We start from the raw sequence: 18,493 nt of genomic DNA on the forward strand, positions 1-18,493 counted from the left end.
AAAACATAAAAGGTCAATAGTATTCAAGCCTCAGAGTCATAATAAGCTAATTGCAGTTCCCGCTTGCTTCAAGCTAAGATCCATAAAAAAGACAAAACACAAAATAAAAAATAAATTGATGCTATGAAGCAGTGGAATTAATTTGGGTTTTGGGGAGGTATTTTTAGTTATTTTAGCTGCAGTTTTGATGTGTCTTGCAAATCTCTTTCTGAACTCAACAGGATTTAAATAATGTAATGGAAATATTAAGATTTCAGTATCACTGTTTTTAAAGCTTTATATCAAACAAAATAAACACCTGAAGACATTATTTTTTTATTGAAAAAATATCAGGAAGAGATTTACTAAGCACTGTGGTTTGACATATGGTTTCTGTTGAAAGATATTAGTATCCCCAGCAGCTCACAGAGATATTTTGACTGAGAGTAAATGAAAACATTTTGATTTTTCTGCATTCAATGCCAATATATGATACATCATGAATTAGTGTTTTTTAATGAACTCTGATTCTTTAGATCAGTCTTATAAGTTTAAAAGTTTTAGACAATTTCATGTTGATGATTATATTAAAAAAAGAATTATAAATAACTACTCTTGCATAATGAAGAATCAGAATTTGAAAGAACGAAGAAATGCCTACAAGGTACTATTTTGTGGAAATATTGTCATTTCCACAATAACAAAAGTTTTGTGGAAGATGGTGATAAAAGTAACTTCTTTTTTTGGTATCTAATTATTTTTTTCTTACCGATATTTATATTAAATATAATAATTTCATTAGCATGAAATAGGCAATTATTAAAGTACTGACTTGCTCTTTCAGCTACCTAGACATATTTTCGGCAATGCAGTACAAAAGGCAACCTGCAGCATTTAAACTATCCCGAACTGGAACATCTTTGACTCACAATACAAAAAAATGTTGAGAACAATACTCTGAATTGATTTGATGAGCGAAATCAGCATTGGAGTAATGAGAATAGGTGTCTTACATTATTTAGCTTATCAGATAAAGCACAGCTGAGTGCAGCTACATAGACTTTTTCTCTCCATACACCCACATTTTACCATAATTTCACAAAGTACTTGAGTTTGAGAAGCTATATATGCTTCAGTAATAAAAGGCCTGTTTTCACAAGCTCTGCAGTAAGCAGATTAAGTACTTGCTTCAGTGTTAACTGAACACCAGCACTTGCTTCTCCATATGTAAATATGGGTGTGAATATGCAATTTATTCTCTGGTTTAAATGCTGAATTTTCATTGACATCCCTCAGATAATTTTCTACCAGTTCATACAGTCAGCTTTTGCTATATAGAGACATCTATATGGCCTCCTGCTCTCAAAGCCTTCCTACACAAATATAGTGTGCCTATAAAAATAGGTGTACCAAGCTTGCTTCTACAGTCCTCAACTCATCATGCTCATCCTCTTTCCTCCAGATTTTTTCTCGTGTTATTACTTGTTATTACCTGTTATTACCTCTCAATAAGTTTCCCTCAGCTGTTACAGCTAGTTTTGCTTGAATAATTGAACTTGATGTATTTATTTTCTTTTTTTTTTTTTTTCTCAGCTAAGAAATAAGTAAAAAAAAAACTAAGTCACTTGAACTATTTCATCATTCTAATGGGAGTTATGAAGTACACAGAATAGGAGTAAAACCACTGAGGCCATGGGAAGTCTCTTAAGTAGTTTTCCATAACCTATGCAAAACCCAGAAACCATCATTACAATTTTTTATCACATTTAGTGATAAGTCCTAGAGGTCTCATTTCATTATTTGATAGATTTGAATAGACCAGTGCAATGACAAGCGAAGATTGGAAACTCCAGGTTTTACTCCTGCATCTTTTCACTTCCATCACAATGTCCCAGCAGAATACGTATAACTCGGTAGAGGAGTGAAACTTTACTACTGAAGGATCTGAGCAATCATGATGCTGACTCCTAGGTCTCCAAAGACAAGGCCACTGCAGACTATCAGTGGTCAGAACTGCTCAGAAATCCAGTGATGGGAGGGCCATCAAGCTGTTGGATTTAGATAAGCTGATATTAACTAAACAGTCTATTTTCTCAGATACGTGTTCAACCATAACCTATACTGGCCTTGTAAGGTACATGGTGTTTTGAAGCAAGAACCAACTAATCATCTATATTTGACATAAACCAGGATATCTCTTTCCATTAACTAGGCAGAAGTTAGGCTAGATGACCTCAGCAGAGGATGCCTTTGTTTATGTAAAAACTTCCTAGCTAGTCTACCATTTTTATTGGTGGTTTGTCTCACTGAAGGTGCTTCAATCCTGACTGAGTTCACCCATTCCTTTGGGCAGGTCTTACTCCCAGGACAGAAGGACTCCTAGCATGCCACTGCTGATGCTGGTGCTGCACAGAGGGGAGAGACACATCTCCCAGCACCCAAACCTTACCAGAAATGTGCCTGGTTCTCTGCTCCAGGTGCTGGGAAGGGGGACTGAAAGTGGTACATGAGACTTGGGTATTTTTCTGCCTCCTCATAGAGAGTGATTTGAAAGTCAAAACTGTGGCAATGGGGATCCACCGCTGCTATGAAGGCTGGGGGCCACAAAATGATGAATTCCTCAGGGAGCCAGGGGTCTGTGCGGGGCTGGGTGTTCTCCAGACATCATTGCTATGCTAGTCATCCATGGCCAGCAAACCCACACAGAGGCCCTGTGTAACGCCAGCCCTGGAGCTGCCCTGATAGCATCCCTTTGGGCACCATGGACGAGGGGCTGATCCCCAGCAGCAGGGACATGGGGATCCCAGCTGTGAGAGGCCTGCAGAAATGTAGGCACAGGCACTCGGAAAGGGTGGTGGGTTCATATATTCTCCTGGGGCATTTGTGCGACTTCTCCTCAGGTGTTCTCTTTGTCCCTCCTTGTTCCAGGAGGATTGTTGCTTCACTTTTGGCTCCAAAGGCAGCTTCTCTACACACAGTGCAGCACCTCTGGGTGTTGAGTGCTTGCAGTGCAAAGGAGGGCCCAATATTACATCTCCTGAAATCTTCTCATCTAGCTCCTTCTGTCTTTGCTGTTTTCAAACTCACAAAACCTCTCGCCTTGGGGATGAAAATGTACAGCAATATTAACCTGGATCATACCCAACCATGCCAGACCAGTTGTAATTGGGATTTTTCCTTGGCACATGTCTGTAAAGGAGATAAATTCAAAATTTTACATGACCAGTGGAAAGATTTTGTCCCAGCATGGCCATCTTTACATCTCTTGAGCATCTCTAGAGGAGACTGGTCATTGCTAAACTGTGCTTAGGATTGCTTCATGCTGGGAGGAGAGAGATAACTGGAAGCTGAATGTGATACAGTGCAGAGCATTCAGGAAAGGAGCTGTCAGAGGCGCTGCAAGGTTGTAGGCTGCAAGAAATGCTGAAAGCTAGATGCCATGTGAGACACTGAGCAAGAAAAAAAAGAGCTCCAAGGCTCAGATTTAAGTAGTGATGTTCTTCAGAATACACAAGTCCTTCACCAAGATTTTTGCATCATGTTCAATAACATCAGAAAGTGTACAGAAAACCTGAATTGTATTTTTTGACTGTGTCACTCAGGTAAGAAAATAATATGAAACAATCCTGAAGCTGTGTATATGGCAGTGATCTTATGCAAAAACAGTGACACCTCTCAGAATTAAGAACATTTACTTTGATGCCTGAGTATTTAGATAGGAAAGCAGCACTCTGTATATCTTTGCCTTTTAAAGAGCTGGTAGGAAACTCATGAAGCTGATATAACACAGATGTTACTCATTGTTTTTCTAGGCCAGTATTCAGAAATGAAGATGACTTTCATGCTACCAGAAAAAGATAGAGCAAAATAATTCTGCATCTTTATGGTGAGGATACTCATATGTATGTATAGATGATAATTATTTCTTAAAACATTACAAAGTTAAAGCAACGATAGTCCTGAGAAAACAGGACCCATCTACTCAGTGTCCTAGTTACAAAACCACAAGCTAGACCATTCACCTTCTGAATCACAGGATTTCTCAACTACAGAAGCTGTATACAGTCCTCATTTTAAAAGGAACAGTCAGTTTAATGGCATTTTCAAGGAGTTTTATCTAAATAGCTTCTTATAGGTGTACTTTGAATGCTCTAACTAGATGCTCTTAGTAGACTTAGGCTTCATTCCACCTGGCTCATGGATTTCATCATCAGAGAAGACATCCCATTGCTCAGATAAAAGCAGTTCAGGGCAACCAAAGAAAGTTGCTGTCTTCCAGAGGACACACAGAAGGTGAAAATAAGAAACCCACAAGTTTTGGGTGCTTAGAGGGATACAGTAAAAGAGATGGTTTTGGATGGCTTTTTGGATGCACATCCTTAAATCCAATCTATGTTCTGTTTAAGAAATCCAAATAATTATTTTGACTGAGTCTTCTCCTTTCTGAAGCCATCTATTATTCTGTGCATGAACTATCTTAGTCACTGATTTTTCATTGCATATACTTGGAAAAATGAATTTAAGAAGTGTGACTTTTGGATCTGTTTTTCATATGATAAAGAAAGCCTACAAATACTTTGGCATAATGCCTGCTAAAAATGATTACAATATCTTAGAGGAAATATGTGTAATTTAACAAGAAAATAAAATGACGGATTTACTAGGGGTCACTTTTTAAATAACTATGAAAATTAAAAGTCTAGATTGTCTGTTTGGCTTTACTATGTTACTGATTCTATGACTGGAAGAGAGTACCATCTTGCATAATGCAGAATAAATAAAATTATTGTCTTTTGAAAGACAGTTGTCTGCCAAGGAAAGCTAGAGCCTCCCTTGGAATGGAGAATGTAAACCCCCTTCCCTCCAAATTATTATAATTTTGCAATTAGGGGCTTTCAGGCAAATATATGGGAATAGGAGTAACAATTCTTTACTAGGAATATTAAAAAAAAAAAAAAAAAAAAAAAAAAAAAAGAAGGAAAATACAAATGTAGCAGTAAAAAAAAAAAAAAAAACCAAAAAACCAAAAAAACCCCCAACCAACCAACCAAAAAAAACCCCCAAAAAACCCAACCCAACCCAAAACAAAAAACAAAAAACAAAAACAAAAAAAAAAACCAAAAAAAAAAAAAAACACCAAAAAACCACCAAAACCAAAACCAAGCCAAACCAAAAAATCCCCCAACCAACCAACCAACCAACCAAAAACCAACAACACCAAAAAAAAAAAAAAAAAAAAAAAAAAAAAAAAAAAAAACCAGCAAGGAAGGCAAGGAAGCAAAAAAAAATCCTAGAAAAACCCTGACAGAGTCTGGTATATCACCTGGCACCCTGTTGGTCAGGGTGTTTAAAGCAGTCCAAATAAATCTTCCTGGAGTAACAGATGTGGTTCTGTGGAATAGAGATGGTCCTGTAGAAAGTCCAGTGGTGGCAAGATGGGTCCAGTCTTCCTCCAGGAATCCAGTGGAAAAAACGTGTACCTTGTGTCCTTCGGTCCCAGTTTTTATCTAGCTAGGAACAGTTGGCTCCTCCCCCACTGTGTGGAGCATCTCACAATGGGATGATGGAATGTGTCATGTCATTGGTGGGCCCTAATGGCCCATTATCAGAAGATGTCCCCCTGGAGCATGGAGGGGTGGTGAAAGAGATAAGAAACACTGCCCCACCTGGTTTTAATGGCTGGGCCATTATCAGGAGGCATCTGGCCCCCCCTCCCCTCTCTGGAGTAAGAAGTATAAAACATCTCCCAAAAAACAGCTTTCAACAGATGAAATAGAATACACATTTTTAGGTTACATAAGACAACTATTTATACTCCTATCAGTAATGACAGATTTTGATGGGTGCAATTTTATATTACATAAATAATATATTATTAGAATAGATATAAATCACAACTAAAGAACTTTTAACTTTTTTTTATTATTTATAATAAATCAATGTAATCACCTATGTAATTTATCTTTTGTCCTATCATGACTGAACATTGGATTTCAATCCTGATCTGTTCTTACTTCCTATGTACAGGTCTTAACCAAAAGATACCAGCTCCTAGCACTGCTATCTAGCTGTACTTCTGTCAGTTTGCTTATTTACTCCCCTACCTGTTCCAGGAGATCAAACCCCTGTATAATCTGACCACAAATAGATGCTACTGTATGTTCACCCTGCTAAGTTGTCTCTACTTCTTCCTTCAAGTAATGGATTATTCTGACCTCTAATTGAGAGGATCCTCAAGTGTAAGCTTGAAGGTTTATCACTATATACAGGAGGTACATCAAGGATCTTGCTGAAGTTTCTGACTATGCTTAAAGTACATGAAAGCAAGCCACAGGAAATGGTAGATCTTTAGGCAGGCTTGATTTACACAGACTGTTTTGTTGTACTGTATTGAAGCTGATTTGATTGAATCCTTTGTAATATTTAATGCTAAATATTTAGTGCTAAATGAATGCTAATATTTAGTGCTAAAATGATAACCTAAACTGAATTTCTAAGTTTGATTTTAAATGTTAAATTTTAAAAAAATGTTTATAAATTTTGTAAAATTTGTGGCTGTTTTAGTTTTGTGCCAGAAACTGTCACTGAAGTACATGGCTTACCTTCCAGTAATGTCATTCATCTCTCTTGGCTAAGAGATTTTCTCTGATTTTCTGGATGACATTCTAATGTAGTTACTCTTAAACTGTGTAGCTGAGCTGGGGAAACCTAATCTATTTTTTAAATGGCAAAACCATGAAGATAAAAATTAAATTAACAAAAAAGGTAGCTTTAACCTTCTGCCAGAAATGTTACTGAAACTGAATTAAAAGGCCTTTAGTTTGATATTTTTTCTTTCTTCAAATAAGTTTCTGCCTTCTGTGGTTCTTCACATGATTTAGATTAGGAACACTTGCTCATTAATCTGTAATGTGCTGCTGTCTTGACTCACACTCTACTGCTATCAGCTTCGAAATGCTGAGTCAGACAGGCAGATTCAAACTGCTTGTCAGTCATAACTAGTATAAACTAGATCAAATCAAAATGCTAGCTTGGAGAAAGTAAAAGAAGCACATTACCACATTACCTTCAACTTGGTAGAGACTAGGACTTAAAAATGAGACAGAAGTTGGCTCAAGTATCATTTATTGATAGGTAGTTACTTCCGTGTCCTGTTCCTTTATGAGACATTCAGAGGTGTAAGAACTCTTCATTTATAAAAGGTGATCAGTAAATAACTGATAGATAACTGACAGAGTTATCGGTAGATAACTCTGAAGCTGATTTTTTTAATGCACTGTATTTGGTTGGCATTGGAAGGTGTGGGTAGTGGAGATGCTATGGACTAATTTCTGTTAGGGGGACCAAGACAGACCCACTGCTAGATAGAGCCACTATCTTCAGCAGCAGTGGGATAACACTTTTAAAAAGGGGAAAAGTTACTGCACAGGAATAATTGCAGAGAAAGGAGTGAGAATATGTGTGAGAAAAAGCCCTTGCTGTAAACAGCAAGGTCAGTGAATGAGGAAGGTAAGGAGGTGCTCCAGATGCCAGGAACTGAGATTCCCCTGAAGTTCCTGGTGCAGACCATGGTGAAGCAGCTGTGACATTCCAGTCCTTGTAGGTCCATGGTGGAGCAGAGATCCACCTGCAGCCCCTGAAGGACCCCACACCAGAGCAGGTGGGTGCCTAAAAGAACCCATGGAGAGAGTGGTCTCAAGCAGGCTCCTAGCAGGACCTGCTCCTGGCATGATCTCTCCCTGTGAAGAAAGAAGCCCACACTGGAACATGTTAGCTGTCAGGAATTGTGACCCTGCAGAGGGGACACACACTGGTGCAGTTCATGAAGAGCTGCAGCCTCTGGGGAGGATTCAGTGGAGAAGCTAGTTCAGAACTGTGTCCACTGGGAGGGACCCCATGCTGGAGCAGGAGAAGGGTGTGAGTCTTACCTCTGAGGAGGAAGAGTAGCAGAGACAATGTGCAATCCACATTGACCACAATCCCCCTTCCCTCATTTTCTGTACCATTCAAGAGGAGAAGGAAGTGAAAATCAGGTGTAAAATTGAGCCCAGGAAGAAGGGAGGTGTTAGGGGTGAATGTGTTTCAAGGATTTTGATATATCTATTATTATCCTGTAATAAATTCAACAAATTTCCCCAAGTCAAACCTGATTTGCCTGTGATAGTAATCAGTGAGTGAGCTCTTGCTGTCCTTATCTCAGTCCAGAGGCTTTATGTTATATTTTCTCTCCCCTGTCCAGAAAACATGGGAGTGACAGATCAGCTTTGGTGGGGTCCAGCCAGGGTCAACCCACCTCTTACACCTACATGACATTATGTTTTATTCAGCTAATGCATAATACATACTCCTTTTTATTCAGTATTTTATAAAGGACTTATTATCAAATTCACATAAAACAGGAAGTAGCTATCATTGCCTAGAATGACAAGATATAGCAAGTAACTTGTTCTCCTATAGCATTTGTGAGACATAATAAATCCTAAAGCCGTCCTAAGACTGTTGTTAAGGTGACATAACTAAGTATGTGGTAAGTCAAATATGTATCTTCTATAAAGCTTCAAGTTTAGACAACTTTCTGAAATGCCAGCTCTGAACCCCTGTATCACCTCTGGATTAGATTAGAGATCCTGGAATGTACCTCTGATCTTGGAGTTATAACAAATACATTATGGTGCGGAGGGTTATAGCAGGATGATAGATTGCAACATTTATCCTGCACATTAAATTTACTGATTATCTATGATCCAATAAAATTCGTCTTCTGCCCATCTGTTACAAAGAGCTTGGAAGCTTCATTATTAGGCAATTGTTTCATAATTATTCTGAGAACATGTCTAATGTAAATTTTCTCATTTAAATTATATTATAATTTATTGAAGAAGTTTTTAATCTACTTGCTTTTTTGCCTAATTGTTTTCAGCCAACATCTGCCATGTATGAAAAGCTAAAAATATATATGTAAAGTGTCACATGCATCAAGGTTCTTTGCAGTAGTCAGTAAATGCAGCAAATGTCCAGTAACAGTTGGTATCCACACAGAAAAAGGCACTAACCATATTGAATACACTCTTCCAGCTGTTGAGGCAGGGATTTAAGCCTAGGGAGCTGTTTTCGAATGTATTTGGCTATTTTACCATCTGGTATTTACTGACTCTGGGTGCAGTCCTGCTTCTAGTCATGTGATTTGTGCAAATCAAGTCTCTAGGAATTAATTCCAGAGGAATAGCTGGAATCAGTTATGTTCAGTTATGTTAGTCAATTGGTGAGAATTTCAGGATCTTTAAAGGAACCTGTAGATATGAAATGCTCAAATTTAGTAGAAAAATTAAGGTTTCTTTGAGAACTACATTTTCTATTTTTTTTTTTTTTTTTTTTTTTTAACTTTCCTGTGTGACATTTGGTCTTCCTACTTCAAAAGAAAACTTTTTATTGCATGAAGCTTCAACTTTGGCTAAAAATTTGCTCTGTAAATGGAACTGTTCCTCATTTATTTAAAAGGAGATTGCAAATTTCTTCAAATAAAATCTTCCAGTCAAGATTGAGAAGGTAGGAAGCAAACTGCTGAAGAATGTGAGGAAAGAATGCATATTAAATCTAACCTGACTATACATATGATGTTTTAGAAACCTTCAGTATTCCTCTAAAGCAGGCAGTGGCTTAAATGACATAGAAAAGAAGTAAAATATTGAAAAAAACCCAAAAATACAAGTAACAACCAACTAAAAAAAAATTCAACCCCCCCAAAAACAAACAAATAAAAGCCCCAGCCCAACCAAACAAAGATATTAAAAGTATAAGAACTATGTAACAGTATATAAAACCCATTTCTCTCCAAGTATAATGAGTACCTGAATACTTCAACATTTTCATCTGCTGAAGTTATTTCTGTTACACAAGATACATCAAGAAGAAGTGGAGGAAACAGATGAATGCTGGGTTAAAAAAAGAAAGGCTAATATATTCCTGTAAGCAGCGTGAGATGGATATAAGTAGTTGGCTTTGGAGTGCAAACAGTACTTATAAATAAAATATTATATAACATCAAACTGAAAAAATAAGTCAATTCAAAGCAATACTTAAGGTAGTATTTTCTGAAACCATCCAAGACATAAAGCTGGCACATCCAAATGTATGTTAGTGAAGTTCATTAGAAAAGTGATAGAAAGTTGACAAATACTGAATGGAAGGCTGGAAACTAGAAATTTTATAATTTAGCAATAAGAAAAAGAATATTTTTTTATTATTATTATAGAATGAGGAGACAGAAATAGTTGCATGGAATTAGTGTCAGGATTATTTCTAAATATAATTTGGCTAGTGCGAAAATTTTTGCTTGAAATACTCTTGTGATTAGAGACTATTAAGAAGAGAAAAAAATAATCCTTAAATTTTTCTGGCACCAATTTATAACACTAATACTAAACCCAAAAATGACTAGTAGAAAAATTCTGAGAAGCTCACAGGACAACTTGGGAACTGTGATATCTTCTGTGCACCTGTATACTTTAGGTCATTGTGCCCCTTACAAACCTTGATACAATCAGGATACAATTGTATTGTTTAATTCTTAAGTGACACTACTAGCTAAATTTAGAGACATAATCTGGGTTTGTGAGACTAGGTTTTGGTACCAGTGGGCAACAGGAGTGACTTTTGTGAGAAGCTGCCAGAAGCTTCCCCCTTGTCCAACAAAGCCAATAAGATCGGGTTCCAAGAGGGACCTGCTGCAGGCCAAGGCTAAGCCAATCAAAGAAGACAGTAATGTCTCTGTGATAACATGTTTAAAAAGCAAGCAAAAGTTATTGTACATATCTAATTACATCCAGAAAAGAGAGGAGTGAGAACATGTAAGAGGAACAACTCTGCGGACACCAAGGTCATTAGGGAAGGAGGGGCAGGAGGTGCTCCAGGCACTGGATATGAGATTCCCCTGCAGCTCTTGGAAGTCCATGGGAATGCAGAGATCCACCTGCAGACCGTGGAGGAGACCCACACCAGAGCAGGTGGAAGCCCAAAAGAGGGCTCTGAGCCTGTGGGATACCCATGCTGGAGCAGGCTCCTGCTGGGACCTGTGGATCCGTGGTGGGGGGAAACCATACTGGAGCAGGTTTCCTGGTAGGACTGGAGCAGGTTTCCTGGTAGGACGTGTGACCCCACGGGGGACCTACACTGGAGCAGGCTGTGCCTGAAGGACTGCTCCCTGTGGAATAGTGGCCCACGCTGGAGCAGTTTGTGAAGAACTGCTGCCCGTGGGATGGACTCACAATGGAGAAGTTAATGGAGAACTGTCTTGCATGGGAGAAACCCCACACCAGAGCAGGACATAGGCTCCTCTCCATGAGCAGTGGCAGATGATGTGTAATGAACTGACTGTAACCCCCATTCCCTGTCTCTCCATGACACTGGGGGGGGAAAGGTAGACCTGGAAAGTGGGAGGGATGAGGAGAAGGTTATTGTTTAACATTTATTTTGCTTATCGTTATCCTGTTGTTTTTGTTAGTAATAAATTCTGTTAATACCCCCCAGCTGAGTCTGTTTTTCCCATGACAGTATTTGGTGAGTGACCTCTCCCACTTCTTATCTCAACTCATGAGCCTTTCATTATATTTTTCTCTCCCCTGTCCACTTGTGATGGAGAAGCTTTGGTGGGTGCCTGACATCCAGCCAGGTTCAGCCCATTACAGCTGTAATCAAGACATAGATCCTGGTCATTTCTCTATATTAAACTAAAGAGGCTAAATCTCTTAGTTAGCATGAAGATATTTTCCCCACAACCATGATTCTCCTAAAGTTGTTTTTTATTCTGCAGCCTGGACATAAGAGTCTGCTCATAATTCAGTGTCCCAATAATGGCATTGATATTTTCTTGGGGAAAAATCCCTGCCAACACCCTGCATCTATTATTTCTCTACTTCCAGCATTCAATTAGCTATGTGAACATGAGCAAACAGCTTAGAAGATAACAGATGCAATAAATCGTGCCAAGTAGGCTCTCCCTAGCTGTACCAGATGAACGTGTTCTGGCTTGTTTTTCAGCCTTTTTGGTAAAGCTTTCCCCAACAGACAAATTAAATGTTTAAGCTTTCTACAGCAGTGCTTCTGATTCCTCTGGAAACCTAAGTATGCAGCCTTTATTAGATCTGAAATATATATTGAATCAATTTCTGAAGTAATGTTTAATCTGTTTGAAGATAAGAGTAATACAAATAATCTTTATTTTTAAAAAAATACTAATAAAAAGAATTGTCTAGGGGGTAGAATATTCCATTACCACTTGTAAGTTACCATTTGATTCTGTCACCTTAAGAGATAAATTATTGCTGTTCCCTCAGCTGTTGCCAAGGTAGAATAGAATTTATAAATATGTATGGACATGTGTCATTTATGGTCATGAGCATCATAACCTCTGAATAAGCAGTATTTTGTTATTTGCTACACAAACACATTAGTTTGTACAGAACTACAAGTAGATCCCCACTATACATATAAAAGCACCTTCAAAACAATCTTCAGCTGGAAACTTTATCTTCAAGAAATCCCTTTGTTGAAATTACAGACAAGAAAGAGTCATAAACTAGTAAATTTTTTACAAATTGAATAATATTTTCCATTCAGATGTCTAGCAGTCCTGTAGGTTCCTACTGAGGGACTTCTATGACAATAGAAAGATTTGAATTGGAATTAAATTAGAATTGGGACTATGTAAATAGTTTGGACAAAACCAAGGATTTACAAATAAACTTTCCACATAGGTCATTAATATATCCTCAAGGCAAAGTTCTTACTAGAACTGACAATGGCCTTTCTCCTTGCAGAATTTCTGTACATGTCTGATTGAAATATCTTTTCTATCACTCTATCTGACATACCTATTATTAATAAGGCATGAAGGGAATACTGCCACTTTATCAGAGTGATAACACTCATAAAAACCTGTCCTGAGAAAATGAGAAAGAAATATGTACTGGTAAGGTACTGGATTTAGGATCCTATATAGAGTTACCTCAAATTCAGATGAAAAATTTGGCACAAAAATTATGTGTCTCTAGTTCTTTTTAATAATAAAGTTAATGGTATTTATCTTTGTAGCTTAGAAGTCTCATGAGGTCCTGTAATGTTTTAAGAATGAATCAAAGTGTGTACTAAGCCTTTGTTTTATTTCAGAGCAGTTGGAGGACTATATCTTTTTGATCACCAAAACATACTCCTTTTTAGTATGAGGAAACAGAAGAGAAGGGCAAGGAATTGCATTGTTATTTAAACGTGAACAACTGAACATCAGATAGATTAAAAGTCAAATTATTTGAAGCTCATAAACATGTGCATAAGAAAATAATTTGAATGAAGCCCAAATAACTTTCTGACACTTGCCAGGATGAACCTGAATACAGAAATCAGGCATGTTTCAGTCCAGCATCTCTTCTACAGGAATACTTTCCTTATATACATGGAGCAAGGACTGTAGTAATCTAAATGTTGCATAAATAACTGAATATCTATTAATAGCTTTTGAAGTGCCTTGTACTTAACAGCCTAAGCAAAGGCATAGCACACATCAAATTTAGACACTAAATAGCCCCTATTTCTTCTATCATGCACCACTCATTCCCTGCCTTCTCACTTGTGACTAGAATAGTCATCCCAGGCATAGTTTGGGGGGGAAAAAAAAAAAATCTTAATGCAAACATACATATTCTGTCTCTCATTTTAAGATAACCCCACCTTTTCATCCGTGGATATAAAAATAACCAGGAATTCTATTTGTGAGTCGCACTGAAAACCGATGCAGCAGCTTCCCCTGCTGGCGGCTGAGGAGACGAGCTCCCGGCTGGTCCCAGCCGCGTCTGCTCTCGCCCTGCCGCTGAGACACAGGTGATGAGAGTTAAGTTAAGGGCAGCTACAGAAGGATAATCACATCCCAGGATTTTTTACACGGAAAAAGTCTGTCAGTGAATACTGAGATACCTTGTACTGGTCCAAAGGAGGGGGGGAAAAAAAAAAAAAAAAAAAAAAAAAAAAAAGTGCCAGTGGAAATGCTGTTTAGATCTGCTCTCAGGAACTCCGTAGAGTTGCAGTCATTTTAACATACAGGCTTCTTGCATGAACATTTTAGTCTGCCAGCACATGCCAGCGTATTTTAGGCAAGCAACTAGTTACAACATAGATGCTTTCTTCTTTTAGGGTCAAAGATATTCTATGAAGGCAACTAAAAATGGCTGTATGCACTTCTGTGCCTTGCTTCCTCAGTTAAATCTTTCTAGCTCCTTTTCATTGTAATCTTTTGATATCAAAGTGTGTGCATTCTACTGAAATCAATGGTTGTCATGCAACACCATCTGCTATGTAAGTTAGAAACTATAATTGTACCTGCATATGGTACAACTGTTGACATTGCTGTCCGCAGGACAATACCCTCTCAACTATTCTGGCTTCTGTAATAAAGCATGCAGCAAATCACCTGCAGGGCAAAAGATAATGGATACAATCGTGCAAAATGTTGTGGTCAAGACTTTCTCATTTAGCTTAACAGAAAACTACAGGACCTTATCAGCCGAAAGGAATGGCATTTTATAGTATCTCACTCAAGGTCAGGCCAAACATTTTAGATAGACTGGGGAAATTCAGCTGCAGTGAATTTTTTGAGGATTTGTGTAACCATATAATCAACTCTTTATTCCTAGTCACTAGGCTAGTAACTGATCATGATTATTCAAGAGGGTCATGCAATGGCCACTTTAATCAAATGATTACCAGAAAGCTTTTACTATCAAATTTTATGTGTATTAATATGTCTTTATGACCCCATTCGCTTAAAGCTGAAGATGATGAAGAGGGAAATGACAGAGACAGTTATCTGAGTTTTCTGCTGTTGAAGTAAAATAAGAGAAAATTGCATTTTTCTATTTTTTTTAATATCATTTTTACTTTGCAGTGCTGAACTCCTCTGATGTCTTGTTGCTGGCAGTACTATTTCAAAGCCACTTTGAAAGAAGGAAGGTCCTTGTATTCCCCTCCATCAGCCAAAAGCAATGAAGCATTAAAATTCTCTGCCCATTCTATTAATAGACTTGCAACTGAAGCAGAAGAAATTCAAGGACTTTTCTTTCCTGACACATTTTACAATATCTCTAAGCAACATAGCAGGAATCAAGGTACAAAGCTTACATGTCATTTCTGATGAACTAAGGCATTTATTTAAGAAGCTGAAAATTGATTGCACTTATTTCCTAATTCCTTTGGTAATGTCTAAGAGTAGCATGGTCTCAAGCATTGTAGAAATCCCAGAGTTGCACTGAGTATCCCATTCAATATTCAATGCCAGAAAAGTATTGCAAGAGCTATTTTCTGCAAAGCTAATGTGGTCATGTTCACACCTAAGTGAAGGGATTTTCTTCTGTGAGAACAAGCTGAGTCAAATGTTAAGGTATGGATATAATCGCAGAATATAGCCTGTAAAAATAGAAGTAATGGTGTCTTGCCAACAGAAAGTCTAGTGGAACAAATTTCCTGGGTTTTCTAGACATCTTTATATAGAGATTGTAGGACCTATATTTCCCATCCTATAAATTAAATACAGTTATCCTTTCTAGTGACACTTATTTTTTATATATATATATATATATATATATATATCCCCTGTAGTATCAGGAATCTTTACCTAGGATCTCATCATGATCTTCTATGCAACCTAACCCTAACACATTTAATTTTCCCAAGACTTAAATCAGTATCTGCATTTGCTCTCAGTTCTTAAGCATATAGGTGTGTTTTTATGTGGCAGACTGATAGGAGTTTGTTCAATTTCTCTTTTTAGTTCAACATGTCTTAGATACAAATAGATTTTTGGGCAACCCTTTAGGTGACTCCAGAGATTCTCATCAATTTCCCAAAGACTTGAAAAGCTGTTGTTTTGTTAGTGATGTTGAAGATAAAATTCCAGATGAATAACCAATTTCAAAACTGGAGTAAGTAAGCACATTAATATTTAGGCCAGGATGATCCATCTTTCTGCAAAAATGCTGTTTCTAGCAATCTGAATGAAATTTGTAGGAATTAATACAGTTGCTGGAGGATATAACTTGGAGAAGGTATCAAGAGACCGCTTTATAAACATGGTTAAATCCCAGCTAATATTTCAATATCTCTGTAAATGCTGCTTCTTAACAACGATCCATTCTAATTACACAACAAAGCAGTCCTCCCACAGTACTACATAATATATGATAAGCTGACATTTAATTGAATTCAAATCAGGACTTTCTTTCTTTATGGTTTATTTTTATACATTGTTTTCCTTAAGAATATAGGCAAAAGTAAACATTTGAGATAAATGAAGTTCTGCAAGGTCTCTAGAAAATATTCAAACTAAATCCTAGTCACAGAAACATCCTTTCGGTGATGACATAGGCAGGTTTGTACGGTTTTTGTGGGTTTTTTTTAGTGCTGGAAAATGATCTGTCCACTTGATATCAGAAAATACAGAGTATATTAATGCATATTTGTTTGTCCTAAACATCAACTATGCATAAATTCCTTAATTAGGATCTCTTTTTTCAATTAAAAAAAAATTACTTATGACAGTAAAGTTTTTTCACAGCACAAGTTCACCTGCAGCTAAGGACCCTTGACAGTTAGCGTCAGTCTTTTCAAAAAATTTGGTCTCCTGTTGTTCAAGACGATGATGAACACTTTAGGAGCTTGACAGTGACACTCTATGGATTTAACCAAAGACAAAATTGAACCCCAGAGGGATAAGATGAGCTTATGGGATTTAATTCCTATTGAAATTCATGAATGTTTGTGATTAATCCCTTAGGTCAAATTTGAAATGTTCAATCACAATGCATGAGGAAAGGAGAGGAGAGGAGAGGAGAGGAGAGGAGAGGAGAGGAGAGGAGAGGAGAGGAGAGGAGAGGAGAGGAGAGGAGAGGAGAGGAGAGGAGAGGAGAGGAGAGGAGAGGAGAGGAGAGGAGAGGAGAGGAGAGGAGAGGAGAGGAGAGGAGAGGAGAGGAGAGGAGAGGAGAGGAGAGGAGAGGAGAGGAGAGGAGAGGAGAGGAGAGGAGAGGCTCCATTTCAGTAACCTGTATTTAGTCTAACAGATACTTTCTTACTTATATACACAGGGCAATTTGTCTGATTGAGACAGGAAAACCCAAAACCTAAAACAAAAAAACAACCCACCCCACCCCCCCCACCAAACAGTCAGAAACTCCAGAACATCAGAGCAGAAAACGGTTGCGGCTGGAAAGGAAAAATAAGCATGATTTTAAGTTGAAATCTCAATATGTTAATTTACCAGACTACATTTATTCCATAGCAGACTTGTCTCTGAATATCCTCTCTCATTTTGACTATTTTGGAACTCTGAATCAGATATAAAGAATTTTCTTTGCAATATTTTGAGTTGCATAAATATTTATAGCAATTCCATTGTGTCTCTAACATGAAAAATTAATAAAAGTTACTACAAAATTACAAATACTGTGTAACTATAAACTTGTTCCTGTACCACTTGTAGGAGGACAAATATTTTCTCACTGGTGTTTTCATGCCTATAAATGAACTCAAAGAGCTCAAAGGTAATAACGATTTTTTGGAGAGGTTTTTTTGTTTTGTGGGTTTTGTTTGTTTGTTTGTTTGTTTTTGTTTGGGGGGTTTTTTGTTTGGTTGGATGGTTGGTTTGGGGTTTTTTCTGTTTGTTTGTTTGTTTTGTTTGGGGTTTTTTCCTAATAATAATGTTTAATTTTTAGCCTTATAGTGATCCCTAAATTAAGAAAAATATTAAAAGAATTACAAATCTCAGTCTAGTATCAGAAAAGTATTTATCTGCTAGTCCTCACAGAGAAAAAACGACCCTTACTTTTTTTAAGACAAAAATATTTCTCTCACTATTTTTCTACCTTTAAAAAGCATAAACAATCCTTCTCCAAGTTTTCCTCTTCCTTGGATGGGATGTTGGATTCTGGACATGACAGTGACCTTGTCTTTTTATATCTCTATCTCCCTTTTTTTTCCCCCCTGGGAAAACTTGCTCATTTAAAACTCATAGGCATTGTGCTTTGTGCACAGAAGTCAGATTACCTCGTCAATACTATGTACTCCTACTTTTAATGTGAAAGAGCTGCTCACCTTTGTGAAGCAGAAGATACTACTAAACACAGGTCCTCCTTTTTGACTTACACCCTCTTTCATCTGATCTTACTTGTGTGCGTGAGATCAAATGAAAAAGATAATTATTTTCTCCAGGATCCTCTAAAATAATTTGGAACTCAAAGTACAATCCAAGAAAACCTGAGTCTGATTTAGTATTTGTACATAGGATTTTCAGAAAAACGCTTACACTAAATTGTATAAACAATAAAAGTACTCTGACCATTTCAATTTTCTGTATATTTTTCTTTTGCTGGCCGCCTGTTTAGCTTGAGCATTAAACATTTATAAACAATTTTGCACCAAATCCTGTTTCTACCCAGTCCAATTGGTCAAACTTATATCACTGCACCTTCAGGTGTTA

The sequence above is a fragment of the Hirundo rustica genome, chromosome 1, assembly GCF_015227805.2.
Source record: "Hirundo rustica isolate bHirRus1 chromosome 1, bHirRus1.pri.v3, whole genome shotgun sequence".
NCBI classification, from domain to species: Eukaryota; Metazoa; Chordata; class Aves; order Passeriformes; family Hirundinidae; genus Hirundo; species Hirundo rustica.